Source organism: Pollicipes pollicipes, unplaced genomic scaffold, assembly GCF_011947565.3.
Source record: "Pollicipes pollicipes isolate AB1234 unplaced genomic scaffold, Ppol_2.1 Scaffold_6052;HRSCAF=7182_pilon_pilon_pilon, whole genome shotgun sequence".
NCBI lineage: Eukaryota > Metazoa > Arthropoda > Thecostraca > Pollicipedomorpha > Pollicipedidae > Pollicipes > Pollicipes pollicipes.
The window spans coordinates 10,440,154-10,455,900 of NW_023596805.1; the positions used below are offsets into that span (position 1 = coordinate 10,440,154).

The 15,747-nt window shown below is 56.0% G+C and overlaps 2 long non-coding RNA genes across 2 annotated transcripts; both read left to right on the plus strand.

The window, feature by feature from the left end:
- Nucleotides 1-3,598: 3,598 nt before the first annotated feature.
- On the plus strand, nt 3,599-7,057 carry LOC119104480 (uncharacterized). Its single transcript, XR_005094940.1, has 4 exons — nt 3,599-3,679; nt 4,356-4,419; nt 6,046-6,360; nt 6,990-7,057. It is a non-coding gene; the product is annotated as an uncharacterized LOC119104480 (long non-coding RNA).
- Nucleotides 7,058-12,229: 5,172 nt separating this feature from the next.
- Nucleotides 12,230-14,974, plus strand: LOC119104481 (uncharacterized). The gene is made up of 3 exons (XR_005094941.1): nt 12,230-12,268; nt 13,191-13,282; nt 14,892-14,974. It is a non-coding gene; the product is annotated as an uncharacterized LOC119104481 (long non-coding RNA).
- Nucleotides 14,975-15,747: the final 773 nt, after the last annotated feature.

The following is a 15,747-nucleotide window of genomic DNA, read 5'->3' on the forward strand; positions in this document are numbered from 1 at the left end:
GTCACTTTGAATGTCTTCGCCGTACACCTGCTCGCAGTAATATCATGTGCAGTCTGACTATGCAGTGCAGTGCAGTGCAGTGAATGTGCAGTCTGTTACCCGTGAGCGCATGGGGAAAGTAGATTACCTCACTCCATGCACCCCTCTCCCTCCAAGACAGATATAAACGCGATAAAATCAGCCTGCTTTCGCCCCTCTCCCCCTGCCCGTGATGGCGGCAGCAGAGGTTGTTCCTCGCTGCACTGGGCGCCTGTGCCGAGGCAGGTGCAGTCCGGCTGTTGCAAATGCAACATGAAAATATCTGATCAGCTGATGCACAGAAGCAGCTGCCAGATCAATTGCGCCATTATACACCGAGAAAGTAGATATGGTGCAATGTAAGTGGGCTAATCAGCCCGGACGTAATAGGCCCGTAACTCTCGCACCGAAAAAAACATGGCATGTACTTACTCGTTCTTGAGCCATCTGCGCACTTTCTCTTCCTGATCTCAAAGTTTTTGTGCGCAAGTGCGTCATAGTTTTCCGTGAACAATGGGCCTGGCCCATTTAAACGCCCCGTCGGCGCACGAGCAGTGGGGAAGGGCCGCTCTGACGGGGCCGGTCTGTCAAGAAGGACTCAAACCGTTAACACCGTTCGTCGCGTGAGTGGCGTCCGGCCCACGTTAAGCGTGACAGCGGTGACGTTCACGGCGTCCTCGTGCGCCGCGCGCGCCTTTTCTGTGTCACGGCGCGTACTCAGCCGTGAGATCGGGATCTGTGTCGGGAGGCGAGTACGACACGGTTACGGTCCGGCCCCGCCTCCTGATGCCGTCGCGGTGCTCCGGCCCGGTCCCGTCCCGACCCCTGCTGCCGTCGCGGTGCTCCGGCCTGGTCCCGCCCCGACCCCCGATGCCGTCGCGGTGCTCCGGCCCGGTCCGGCCCCCTCCCCTGGTGCCGTCGCGGTGCTCCGGCCCGGTCCCGCCCCGACGCCTGATGACGTCGCGGTGCTCCGGCCTGGTCCGGCCCCCTCCCCTGGTGCCGTCGCGGTGCTCCGGCCCGGTCCCGTCCCGTCCCCTGATGCCGTCGCGGTGCTCCGGCCCGGTCCGGCCCCCTCCCCTGATGCCGTCGCGGTGCTCCGGCCCGGTCCCGCCCCGACCCCTGATGCCGTCGCAGTGCTCCGGCCCGGTCCCGGTTCGGTCCCTTGGTGCTATCGCGGTGCTCCGGCCCGGTCCCGCCCCGACCCCTGCTGCCGTCGCGGTGCTCCGGCCCGGTCCGGCCCACTCCCCTGGTGCCGTCGCACTGCCCCATCTCGGTCAGCGGCAATGAGTAGTCGTAAAAACACTTACGAGTAGCGTTTGGGCTTTCGATTCGCGCGCCTGGAGACGGTGACTATGTAAGCAGGTCACATGACATTGCTTTTCTAGCCGGAGTGGACGAAACGAGGCCTAAACAGAAGGCATGAGCGCCAAAGCATGCCATGCTCCGCCGAGCTGTCTTTACCGATGAACTTACACAAAAGTCCGGGAACCCCTCATGGTAGCGGTTGGCCATTGGCCTCGCATTGCTTGGCCACCTCATGGCCATAGGTAATACTGAACTGCCCCGATTAAGGAAAAACTTTTGGTCTCTGTTATACCCGTCAATGCTTGGTAAGATTAGGGGATCTTATTCCTGAAAGTACGATCTTGCTGTGGTGCGAAATAGTTGTTTACCTACGCATCGATGTACTGTTTTCGCGGTTCGGTATGCGGATGCATGTGCCAAGCCAGATACGCGTCCTTTTGTTCAATTATGATAAAGAGCGGGTTGAATGGTCTGAGTATCCATAAGGAACCCATCTAGCATCAGTTTCATTATCAGCACCGTCACTACGATAAGTATTTTTTATGAACACGAATCGCTATTTCATACGACGCTCTGAATGTCTGAGGCAGCAATATTCAGAGACTGAGCCGCAATCACTGTCATTGACCGCAACGGCAACTGATCTGTCGACACGGATACAGCGTGAAGCATGCACGCTTCATCTGACCCGGATGGCAAAAAGTTCAGAAATCCTCTTTCTTCCCACTACTTTCGTATGCCAGCATATGCGATAGTTTCTTCCATCTTCGTATTCGCAGCTATTCGATTGGAAAGGGGTCGGGAGGTGGGCAGGGCGGGGGGAGGGGGGGGGGGATCCTGTGAGCCCAGTGAGGTGCGAGACGGGATGACACAGTGTGCCAGATCCGCGTCGGGACCGCCAGCGAGCGGCGCCGGCCAACCGTGGCTGATGACACTGTCACGGCTCGGAAACGGTCGCGACGAGACGCGGCGGTCACGGGATAACGGCAGAGAGACTGGACGCGGGCGAGCCACGGGGGCTGACCGAACGTGCAGGCTGGCCAGCCGACAGCCGGCAGGGGAGGGGGAGCCACGGGGGCTGACTGACCGAGCAGGCTGGCCAGCCGACAGACGGCAGGGGAGGCGGGGGCTGATTGGCCGAGCAGGCTGGCCGGCCGTCAGAAGGCAGAGGGAGGCGGGGGCTGACTGACCGAGCAGGCTGGCCGGCCGTCAGAAGGCAGAGGGAGGCGGGGGCTGACTGACCGAGCAGGCTGGCCGGCGACAGACGGCAGAGGAGGTGGGGGCTGACCGGCCGAGCAGGCTGGCCGGCGACAGACGGCAGAGGAGGCGGGGGCTGACTGGCCGAGCAGGCTGACCGGCCGACAGCCGGCAGGGTAGGCGGGGACTGACCGGCCGAGCAGGCTGGCTGGCTGACAGACGGCAGGGGGGGGGGGGCGGGAGCTGACTGACAGAGCAGGCTGGCCGGCGACAGACGGCGGGGGAGGCGGGGGCTGACTAACCGAGCAGGCTGGCCGGCCGACAGACGGCAGAGGGAGGGCCCCCCCCCCCCCTCCCTCTGCGCGGTCAATCAGCCCTCCCAGGGGGAGGGCTGATTGACCGTGCAGGCTGGCCGGCTGACAGACGGCATGGGGAGGGGGAGCCACGAGGGCTGACTGGCCGTGCAGCTTGGTCGACTGACAGACGGCACGGTCGTGCGGGTGAAGGCCGAGAAAGATGCAGCCAAGCCAAGACCGGACAGGCAGGTGGAGGAGGGTTGGAGGCGGGGCTGGGACTAGATCAACCCTAAATACAGGTTACCGCGAGACAGCGAGTGTAAAATGTGAACCTATTTCGGTGGTATGCATGATGGGCAGTGACACGGTAACACCAGCAGCATCATTTGTATGTGTTTCTGGTTCTCTCCCGCAAGCTTCTTTGCATCGTCTGCTGGTGTTGTTGCATGGGAACGGTTTGAGAACGGCTGCCTATGCCAATTTGAAATAAAAACGAGGGCGAACAGGCCCGAAAGTTGTCTGCAGTGCAGAGAGAAATAGCACAACAGATTAGAGTATATTAATTGTTTAAATGTCTTGTCACCGTCACCAATGTCAAGCCATGTCTTCAGTGGCGCGCGATGTCCAGCAGCAATGTGACATCACTGATGCAGTGCCCAGAGTAGCTCAACACATCTGCAACATCGCGTGCTCGTCCCCAGAGCCGGTCGCCACCGCGGGGCCCGCCGCCTCAGGGGGTGCGCGGCCCCCCGCCGCCCCGCCCGCCGTCACACCCGCGGCCCAATCAGCGCGCCGACCGGCCGCCGCCGCCGGGGGCCCGCAGGGGCCGCCCCCGCCAGCAGGACCAGGTCATCGGTCACCAGGTGAGCATCGGTCATCGGTCATCAGTGAGGCCGCGGCACCGATCACCCGGGGTCGAAGGGAAGTGGGTTCGAGTCCTGGGACCGCCAGCACTTTTCTCCAATGAACTCGATGTGGAAGATGACAATGCAAGGTACCTTAGCAACCACATGCATCAAAAATAATCATGTGTGCGATTACAGAAAGGGAAAATGAGCCACCCAGGATGAGTGCGCGTCCACACTGCAGGGGTCGGAACAGTGACACCATTCGCTAGTTTCATTTTTTGTAATGTCTTGAAGCCGATGGCAACAGCTGGCCTATTTCGTTGACTGTAGGCGTGTCTATCCACTGGTTGATTTCCGTTCTCCTCATGTTAATTATCTCCTCCTTCGCAAATATTGCGTTGCTAATGCCACCTATAAGCTTCCGTTTTGTGAGTCTTCAGCCTCTAATTATGTTGTTACTATACTGACCTATGCTTTTCATTTCACCTTGACTAGAATTGATTAGCGAAGCCGGCGTTTGGTCCAAACAACCTAACACACAGGAGGGTAATGATCCAAACCACCTAGCACACAAGAGGGTATGAGGCAGCCAACAGTGGACCACGACCTCTCCGCGATTCTAAACGCACGCGGCAAACGTGACGCGCTGCAGCACGTGCCGCTGAGCGCTGACAGCTGACCTATGTTTCAGCTGCCGCCGCCCGGCTTCGGTCGCACGCCGCCGGAGCATCGTCTGGACGTCCAGTCCGCGCTGGGTGCGTAGCGGCGGCGTCAGGCTGCGGGAGAGCTTGTGGGCAGTCTGACGTGGATTGGTGCAACGAGGGCGAGCAGACTGCTGTGCTTTGCATGAATAGGCCTGGCCGTGGTGTTCGGGGCCTGACCGTGGTGTTGGGGATTCACCCTCACCCGTGATGGGCAATAAACCAGTCAGTTCTTGAATGCCATATTGTATGCCATGTTGTAACCACAAAACGATATACTCAGCGAACATGTCACGCAACCGAAATAAAGTTTAAGAAAAACCCCGGGGAAAACTGAGTTTAGTACCGCCTGTTTATGAACTATTCATATTTTCGTATGTCCACCTCGTAAATCTCTGACCTGGACAACGTTTTTTTTCGGGCGGGGGCTCACCTGCAGTTCCCACAAAGCATGTGGGTCGGTCATGTGCAGCTTCAGTACCTCATCATGGCGAGACCCATGGCAAAAAGGCAGCATCCATTTTCTTAAAATCCGGCTTAGGGAAATGTCTGCTCTGTCACCATCTTGTTGAGAATGCCCATTACTCATTGTTCCCTCTCCCCCCCCCCCTCCCTCTTGGATTCGTTAGCGCAGCTCCTATTCCCTCTTCGGTCTGCGGTGTGATACGAGAATTGACGGACGGTGGCCGATTGGTTACGACTCACCATTCGGGTTCGCTGTTGAGAAGAGAACAATAAATCATTTTTCTGCAGATAAGAACGCAGCAACACGCTTCTGACACTGGTTTGCTTTAAGCGTTTTATAGCTTGGAAGAGAAGCGTGGTATTTTTACCAGACGAAAATGCTGTTGAACTTTGGACACGTTCATTGCCATTCAAGATTTCCCTGCATTATTCGACACTAATTTTGTTTTCAATTGCGTTAAGTGTTCCCCAAATTTGAGACGATTACGACGCCAATATAAGTGACACAACAGAGAGCAGATCTCCCAGCTGCCAGTGCGACTTTTAGGAGCAGGCCTTCGTCACATTTTCACGTTACATGTTCATGTTCATGGTACATGTCCGTTGATTTGAAAGGTCATGTCCGTCGCCATTATGAATACCATTGCCGAGCAGCGGGGCTCGTAATCCCTGTACGCCGCGCCCGCCGAGGCCGGAAGCGAATGGTCACCCTGAGCCGGGGTGCAATGATTTGCACCAAGTACAACGCACCTCCGAAAGAGTAACTGGTGCCTCAATGTTGACTAGTAGATAGTGAATGATTGATCAAGTGAAAACGACGTCTTATTATCTCCCGCGGTGCAGGAAATGCCATTATGTATCCTGTAAATAATGTATGAATTGACCATGCTCGCAGTTGTTACGCTTACCTGCTGTGCATGTTGGCTTGATGAGCATAAGAGTCCGTTTAGATCAGGAGAGCGGACAAATGAACTATATACACACATATATATATATATATATATATATATATATATATATATATATATATATATATATATATGTGTGTGTAATATGCATGTATGTATATCCACGTATGTAGGCACGTATATATATATATATATATATATATATATATATATATATATATATATATATATATATATATACATATATATATATACATATTTGACGGTGATTGTTATGCTCTGACGGTCAATCTGGTATCAACCGCAGCTTCTAAGCCAGCGCCTGCTCCGTTCCTGTTCAACGTACCGGGCGAAGGTGTCATCCAGCTGCCGCCCCCACCGAGCCACGCCACCGACATCAAGTCATCTGTCTTCCCGCCTCCTTTCCCTGTCGGTGCACCGGCCAACAAGCGACCCGGTCGCCATGGCAGCCGGCGACGCGGTCCCAACGCCAATCAGGAGCCGCCGCCCAGGCGCTCGCCACCCAATCAAGACCAGCGGCGCCGACCACCACCCAATCACGACCAGCCACGTCGCCCACCCGAAGGTCGTCGGCCGCCGGTTAGCCACCGACATCCGCCAGGTCAGTGCCGACTGCCAATCAGGTGGAAGGTCGGCTTACATTGCCTTCTGGTAGATATATTCACGTACATCCAGCATTTGACTGTATAATGCTGTCAAAAACCCAGCAAAGAGTGTCAGAGTGCGATGGCAATGCCCTGGATAGGCAAGAAATAAATGAAAAACAAACAAATCTGCTCTAGTATGACCATTCCGGATAGCTCAGCTGGTTAAAAAGCCTGCCACCGGGTTAACCCACCCGTGGCGGGGTGAGTTCTAGTAGCTTTTGGCGTTCACTCGTTGTTCCTGACTAGCATGGTCTGCGGCTGGTGGCAGCGCCCATGCGAAAGATCGGATGGCCTTAAAGGGCAGGAATGACAGTGCTCATTATTGTGACATGTTAGGCTTTCGACCCGTAATGATCTGCGTTGACCAGGAAATTTACGATCGGGTAGTGGGACCAGGGCTCACGCAACAATCGCTGCTTAGCATGGGCGCTGATCCCGGAAATCAATCCAATGAAAAAGGTTCGAGATGAACCTTCAACAACATCCTCAATCAGGGATCTCGATCAAAGATCTCGATCTGTGTCCGTGCACCTCCATGTGGCTGCCCCCGGCTTTCGCCCCACTGAACCGTGTCTATCGGCAGGCGACCACGGAGGCCACCGTCACCCGCACGGCGAGGAGCGCCAGCAGGAGAGCGAGCGACGGCGGCCGGACGAGACGCCGCGCCGGCCGCCGCCGTTCGGCCGGCCGCCGTTCGCTGCCGAGCCGCCGAGCCGCCCGGCGCCCGGCCCCGGCCCGGCGCCCGGCCTGCGGCGCCCCATCGACTTCGGCCCGCCCGACGGCTCGCGCTTCCAGCCCAGCGTGGGTCACCCGTGGGAGGGGCAGGGGAGGTGGTGACACATGGGAGGGAAGTGCCGTGCTGGTGGAGCTCAGATCTAGCGTAGGTCACGAGTGGGGAGGCGGAGCTGTGTTGCTGCGGGTGACGGGGGACGCTAATGGCAACTAAGCCTGACGCAGTTCACTGGGGTCGGAGCCGAGGTCGTGTCACACTCAGCGTGTAATACGTCCCCAATATGTTCAAATGAAGGAGGAATGTCTGGGCGCGCAGGTGAAGGCATCTCAAGCGGCATAGGCGTCGGGTTCCAGCATCTCTTTGCAGTCCAACATCAAGCGTACGCCATGCGTGACTGCCATAGCCCAGACAATTTTGTGTTAGAGTCCGCATGCTGTGTACCAAGGAAAATGTCTGGTCATTACCTTTGTCATCATCAGGTCATTCGCACCAGTCGTTTGTTCGTTCACATTGTTCACATTCGCGGTCATTTGTCATAAGGTCAATCGCGTTTGTGGAGTAGAAAAATGCCTGAAAATAAGTGGTCTTCCATTTTCTTTCGACACAACTGTTTTGAATCATTCCCACCTCGGCAAGGCACCTGGCGAGTAGGTGGCAGCAAGACAGCCACGGTACCTCCTGCCGCAGCCAGTTGGAGTGCGTCATCTCGCCCAACGGTCTCTCACAAGTTTAGGCAGCTATGTCAACCACTGGCCGTTGCCTGCTCGCAGGACATCGACTTCGGCGGCTCCAGCTTCACGCCGTTCCGACCGGTCAACAACGACCTGGGCGTGGTGGTGCGGCGCGAGTGTGACTTCTACGCCGATGACATCTGCCTCGACTCCAGCATCTACCCGCGGTCAGTGGTCTGGCGCGAGGAGTGCCAGTCTGAGGGCTCGGGTTCAAATCCCGGGCGCGGCGTGGAGTTCACGCTGGCGGTGTAGCGGTGACTGACGCAAGCAGCTTGGGCGGCCTTGCAAGGTTGGTCAGCGAGTAAATCTTGAGAGGTTATTGATCGATGTGAAGGGTCGTGATTTCACTTGGCTGGTGGAATAAGTGGGAAAGAGGGTGTCGGGCACTACGCCGGGTGGTACGATTCCCAGGGCGGCGAGGGACACCATGTTGGGTGGTACGACTATCAGGAGGTGGGGGATTGAGGGGCACCATGCTGGGTGGTACAACTCTCAGAGATGTCACAGCGGCTCCCGCAGTCGGCTGGAGACTGCTAAACAGGGATGAAACATCCTGGCGCTGCCGGCGCTTTGAAATGTTCGTCAATTTGGAGACCATTTGTTTTCTTGGCGTAATGCTCTAGACCACCCATGGATCAAACGATGTTCTCAAATGTGCCTCGTACGTCAACTTGGATGTGTAACTTGTGTCGTGATCTTCAGCCACCTCGGATCTGGATATCAATGGAACTTAAGGCGGACGGCTGTCGTTGCTGAGCTTACGAACGCCGCACGGTCCAAGAAACAATCTGTCCACCCCTCTTCTCACCTCTGGTAACTCTGATCGGTCACTCGATTCCACTCGCCGCCGACCCCACCGCACGTCCCTGCCGACGGTGGCGCCGCCTGTTGACTGCAGCGCCACCTGTCGGTGCCCGCAGGGACGCGATCCGCGCCTCTCTGAACGTGGAGCGGCCGCTGGTGAACGCCATGTTCGCCGAGGTACGCGAACAGAGCGCCGACGTGCTGGTGGAGGGCGTCAGTAGCCAGCAGGAGGAGCTCTACGACTACACACACTACTTTGGCAGTGAGAGGTGAGAGCGCCGCGGGGAAATCCACAGCCACACACACTACTTTGGCAGTGAGAGGTGAGAACGCCGCGGGGAAATCCACAGCTACACACACTACTTTGGCAGTGAGAGGTGAGAACGCCGCGGGGAAATCCACAGCTACACACACTACTTTGGCAGTGAGAGGTGAGAACGCCGCGGGGAGATCCACAGCTACACACACTTCATTGGCAGTGGGAGGTGAGAACGCCGCGGGGAAATCCACAGCTACACACACTACTTTGGCAGTGAGAGGTGAGAACGCCGCGGGGAGATCCACAGCTACACACACTACTTTGGCAGTGAGAGGTGAGAACGCCGCGGGGGGATCCAGAGCTACAGGCACTTCTTCGGCAGTGAGAGGGGAAAACGCCGCGAGGAGCAGTGCGGCTATACACACTTCTTCTGCAGCGAGAGGTGATAAATGAGAGGTGAGAGGTGAAAGGCAAGAGGTGAAAGGTGAGAGAACAAAGAGGGGTTTCGGCAGGAACCCACCGACCGTCTTGAGTGGTGATCACGCGTTCCGTGAGGACTCTTTACACGCGCAAGTCATCTGCGTTCTCTCTATCGAGCCCTTGACCGGACTGATAGCGTTCTCTCCCTTCCAGCCGGACGCAGACGGAGCGGCGCGGGATCGAATCCCACTCGCATCGCGACTTTGCTCAGGACGGCGGCTACCTGTGCCCCTCCGAGGTCAAGTACGCGCGACCCAAGCGCGCCAAGAACAGCAAGGGCGAGTGGAAGTTCATCGTCAACATGGACCGCTACACACAGACTCTGCGCATGGAGAAGTGCATGTGAGTGCCAAGAGGCCGGCTGGCGAGAGAGCAGCAGGAAGCGGGACATACCCTCTGGCTGACGCCGATCATTGCTGGGTTGCATCGGTTACCTGCGCTGTGGTCATGGCTCGCGGAAGGCACTCTTTACATCGGAATTGTGGCGTATGGGACAGGGGCTGTTTTTAGCTTGAACGCATGAGGTATTTTGTTAGCCATTGGAATGGAAGACCCAAAGTTGTATATGTTTGTCCAGAAAGAGCATATATTAGTCACACTGGTTTGTGCTAAGCAGTTTCGTTGCGTTTTAGAGCGCTGTGATTCATTCTTACCTATGGTAACGTAACTGATAAATGCTCATCTTGGTGATATCAAGGGGGTCAGATATTGCAGTCAGGTAGAGCTTAATGCGTCCTGCAATACGAAAACAACATATTCTGTTTGGGTTTGCTTTGTTCGGTACGTGTTTTTGATGTACTGTATGCGCCTCCTGTGTCCTCTGCATGTGCTTTATTATGGACGCGTCTCATAGTCTGTGCAAAACATTCCTGTACTGCATGTGCCTCATCACTCTGCGGGGATCGGCATTTTCCCGGAGATAGCGTTCCCGTTCACGTCCATAGTCCCATCTGTCTAACTAATGCGCTGTTCCGCCCTCAGGCGCCGATGGTCCCCCTGTCTGACTAGTGCATTGTTCCGCTCTCAGGCGCTGGTAGTCCCATCTGTCTGACTAGTGCGCTGTTCCGCCCTCAGGCGCTGGTAGTCCCACCTGTCTGACTAGTGTGCTGTTCCGCCCTCAGGCGTCCGGGCGGCTCCTGCAGTTACGTGTCGCACCACTACAAGTCGCAGTGCTCGCAGGTCTCCAACTACCACCGCCTGCTCAGCTGGGACGAACAGCGCGGCCTGCACATGGACATCTTCAAGGTGAGGGCGGTCGGGGTCGAGCCCGCGCCGTCGGGGCACGCGGCCGGCCGACTGAATCACCGCCTCGCTCAGCTGCGTCTTACAGCGTTGAGCTTGCGGCGGCGTGCAGCGTTCGACTTCCGTGCGATGTGGCTGGCTTCATAAGTGCTCTGGTGCAGTCCTGTGAAACACAGACCTTACCCCCAGGGGATAGCAAGCGTTTCTGCGGTTAGGCGGCTAGTATGTTAGATGAAGCAGCGCCTTGCACACCGGCAGAGTTATGAATTGTTTCTGAAAGCAGGACATTGCGAGCTTATTTCGAGCGTTGCTGCAGCGAGGTCACCTCCGCGCAGTGTTGTGACCGAGCGCGTGCCACGTGCGCGTGCCATGTTCTCCTCCGCGCAGTGGTGCGACCGAACGCGTGCCACGTGCGCCGGGGCTTGTATGTTCTCCTCCGCGCAGTGGTGCGACCGAGCGCGTGCCACGTGCGCCGGGGCCTGTATGTTCTCCTCCGCGCAGTAATGTGACCGAACGTGTGCCCCAGGTGCCGGGGCTTGTGTATTCTCTGTGCAGTGGTGTGACCTTGCGCGTGCCGCAGGTGCCGGTGGCCTGCAGCTGCCACATCCAGGGCTACGCTTACGTGTACCCGCCGCTGGGCGGCGCTGCCATCGGTGGCCGTGCCCAGTCCACCATCCACGAGCGGGTGGACACCACCAACGGTATGTGTCTTCCTCCGGCTGCCCGTGTAATGCGGCGGCTCGTTAACTGATCAGCAGCAGAACAATTGGTGGCATCCAGAAGGGGAGATAGAGGCAGCGGCCATCAAGTTAAAGATAATCATCATCTTATCTGACGGCATTTGCTATATTGGATCTTGAACTTTCTTTAAGGCCCCAACTGAGTGCCCACTGTGGGTAAAATATCCTCCTGTTTAAGAGGCCAGTTTACACTGTCGTGTCGCTTCCTCTCTTGCGTGAGGTCTTGATCTTCCAGGAGGTTTCAGTCGTCCCATTCCAATGCCGACACAATATACGCCATTTGCTGGCCGGTGGGCCATGGCTGGCCCTGGTGATTGCTTGACATGCCCTCGCTCAAGCCTATCCTTACAGTCAATATAACGAGCCCTAAAACAGTATTCTCAAAGCTCTCTGCCACACTTCCCGTTCCGTGGAGTCTTCCCCAAGCTGACGAAATTGAACTGCCAAATTGCAAAAACTGCACGCCTACATAGCAGTGTGGAAATGACAGCAGTAGTATTTGCGGTGCATACCGCTTTTTGAATGAACGGTCTCAGACGGCCGGTCAGGATGGTCAAGACGGAAGGCATCGGTCACGAACTAACGCGACATGACCAAAGCCTTCAGGCTCATCTCTTTCCCAGCACAGTATGCTGTGTGTTGACATATTCGAGGGCGTCATGACGTGCCGGCGGTTGGTGGACTGACCGTATCGCCCGCAGGCAGCGGCGGCCGGTCCCGCCGGCCATTCGAGGAGGTGGACCGGCCGTCCCGCCAGCCCAGCCCGGCGCTGATCCCGCCGACCACCACCACCACCACCACTACCACAACCACCACCACCACCACCACGACGCTCCCCACCACCACCACCGAGCCGCCCACCACCACCAGGAGGTGAGGCCGCGTCGCCATGACGACCAGCGGCGCCGCTGTTCATGCCTCGCCGGTCAAGGTCGGATGAAGGTCTTAGCCGCCCAGCGCGGCTGAGCTAAATATAAGGATAGCATCGCTTGATGTTAATTTTTGGAAATGTTTACGGAGCGAAAGCCAGGTGTTCTTGGTTATCGTTGCTTTATTTTTATTGTCTTTTACTTGTAATTTTCTGGGACTCCCTTTCAAAATGTTCGCCTTTTAGTGCTCCAAGCGCTCTTAGGTGTTGCCATTAATATTGCTGCGCAACAAGGACATTTAGGTTATTCGGTTAGTATAAACTAGTTTGAATGAAGAAATCGCATTATTCTGCCGCGGATTTCAGCCTTTATTAATGTAACCTCTAAGCCAATTTTTAGCCTATTGGGTTAGCCTATTAGTGTAGCCTCTATAAGTCCGCCCCTTAATTTTGGAAAACTGTATAGCAATGATCCTTGAAAAGAATCGTAAAAATGCGGCGCACGTTCGTTAGATAGAATTAGAAACTCACTGAAAACGCGGTGCTGCCTCCCCGGATAAGGCAAACTAGTTCACCGCACATATTTGCAATCGTGGAGATGTGTACAGGGCAGACGAGTGGCTAGTGGTGTACGCAGTTGGTTCGTCATCCAATGCCATAACTTAGCACATCAGTAGCTGTGTATATTCAGCGGAATTCGACTCCCTTATGGCTTAGCCGCCAGGACTGCATTGTAAAATGCATCATCAGCCCTGCACGTAAAGTGAGGTGGCTAGTATGCTGTGATATAGTCTAACAACATAATCGCACGACCTGCTACTTATGTATTAAATCCCAGCGAACGTCATACCTTCTGCTGCGCCTTTGAACCGTTTTGCCCGCGCGCGGCGTGGCGGGTAATGGCTGAGGACACTCGACACTCGACAGGTACAGGGGGATCAGTCGTCTGCGACCGACTCGGCGCCGCCGACCAGTGGTGACCTTCCCGCCGTACCGGCCCCGACCCAAACCTGAGCAAGGTTAGTGTTAGCGGTGTACTAACTACTGTCTACCGCCCCTGACCCAAACCTGAACAAGGTCGGTATTTAGCGGTGTTCTGACCTTCCCGCCGTACCGGCCCCGACCCAGACCTGAGCAACGTCAGTGTTGGAGATGTGCTAACTGCCGCCGTACCAGCCCCGACCCAAACCTGAACAAGGTCGGTATTTAGCGGTGTTCTGACCTTCCCGCCGTACCGGCCCCGACCCAAACCTGAGCCACGTCAGTGTTAGCGGTTTACTAACTGCCGCCGGACCGGCCGACCCAAACCTGACAAGGTCAGTATTGGCGGTCGTGCTGGCCTTCCCACCGTAACCTATACCTGCTCTGACTCGGACGCAAACAAGGTCAGTGTTTAGCCGTGTCGTAACGCACCGCAGCACCGACCTTAGCACAAACCCAGGCTAGGCCAGCAGTGTGCTGGTCTCCCCGCCATTTTGGACAGGGGCAAGAGCAGAGATGAGTCTGAGTGGTAGGTGTTCGTGATTTTCTAACGTAATGACTGAGACACAGGACCGCTCTTGTCCTTACCGTTGCTGGAACCTGTCCTGAGCTATCGCAGGCTGTGCTGAACGTTTCTCCCATCGTTTACTCCTGTCGTCCAGATGATGCGCACGAGGGGGGGGGGGGGCGGGCAGAAAGATGACTCATAGCAAACACAGACAGTGTTACTACTTCATCTGCCGCCTGCTCTACATCATGAGGATTCTGGAAAGACACATGCCCCCAAGGACACACGCTTAGAAAATGTAATGCATTAAAAACAAATTGTACTTGAAAAGTTCCTATTTGTGTGTAGATGGTTTGTTCGATCGTGCGTCATTAGCTCCCATGTAAAGACGATTTTTGCTATGAAGCAGTATGACCGTTATGTGTGGACCCCACATTCGTGATATATTCCAAGGTGATACATCCTTCCACGAGCTACCATTACACCTAGACCGTTATGTGCAGGTGAATAATCCATCTGCTGGTGGTCTGTTGATGATCCGTTGGTCGAGTTATCTCTCCAAACATCAACATCCAACATGCATGCGTCAATGGGATGCCCTTTTGTACGTGGTTTATTTGAATGTGCATGATCTGCCCTCGTTTGTATAATCAGCCATATGTTGCCGGTCTGCTCTATGTGTGGGCGCCCTGCCCGTGCAATGGTCTGCAGATCTGAGGACCCTATGAACAGAAACTGAGTGTAAACTGAGTCTCGGAACGTGAACGATCTGTCCTGCTGGTGATGGTGATCTGTGCAGCTGTCGAGATTGATCTGTGCGGGTGTCTGGGTGTGGAAGTCTCTGTGCGGTTGTGGAGGGTGATGTGTGCGGCTGGAAGTCTCTGTGCGTGCGGTGTGGATGGTGATGTGTGCGGCTGTGGAAGGTGCTCTGTGCGGTTGTGGAGGTGTGGAGGGTGATCTGTGAGACTGGAGAGTGCTCTATGCGGCTGTGGAGGGTGACCTGTTCGGCTGTGGAGGGTGCTCTATGCGGCTGTGGAGGGTGACCTGTGCGGCTGTGGGGGGTGATCTGTGCGTCTAAACGATGGGTGGATGTATGCGACGGCGGCCTCCCAGCCAGTGACCCGAACCTCCCTCGGCAGACGTGGTGCGGGACTCACCGATCCAGATCCCGGGCCTGGGTGGCGCGCCGGAGGACCAGTTCTACGGCAATTTCGGCGACAGAATCCCGGTCAGAACTCACTCAATTTCGGCGACAGAGCTCACTCTGATTTCGGCGACAGAATCCCAGTCAGAACACTCAATTTCGGTGCCAGAATCCCGGTCAGAGCTCAGTTTCGGCGTCAGAAACCCGGTCAGAGCTCACTCAATTTCGGCGCCAGGATCCCGGTCAGAGCTCATTCACTTTCGGCGACAGAATCCCGGTCAGAAGTCAGAACTCACTCAATTTCGGCGGCAGAATCCCGGTCAAAGCTCACTCACTTTCGGCGACAGAATCCCGGTCAGAACTCACTTAATTTTGGTGACAGAATCCCGGTCAGACCTCACTCAATTTCGGCGACAGAATCCCGGTCAGAGCTCACTCAATTTCGGTGACAGAATCCCGGTCAGAGCTCACTCACTTTCGGCGACAGAATCCCGGTCAGAAGTCAGAACTCACTCAATTTCCGCGGCAGAATCCCGGTCAAAGCTCACTCACTTCGGCGACAGAATCCCGGTCAGAACTCACTCAATTTCGGTGGCAGAATCCAGGTCAGAGCTCACTCAATTTCGGCGACAGAATCCCGGTCAGAAGTCAGAACTCACTCAGTTTCGGCGGCAGAATCCCGTTCCGAACTCACTCAGTTTCGGCGGCAGAATCCCGTCAGAACTCACTCACTTTCGGCGACAGAATCCCGGTCAGAACTCACTCAATTTCGGCGACAGAATCCTGGTCAGAACTCTCTCTAATTTCGCGACACGATCTCCGATCTCGCGTAACGCTCTGACGCGGGGATC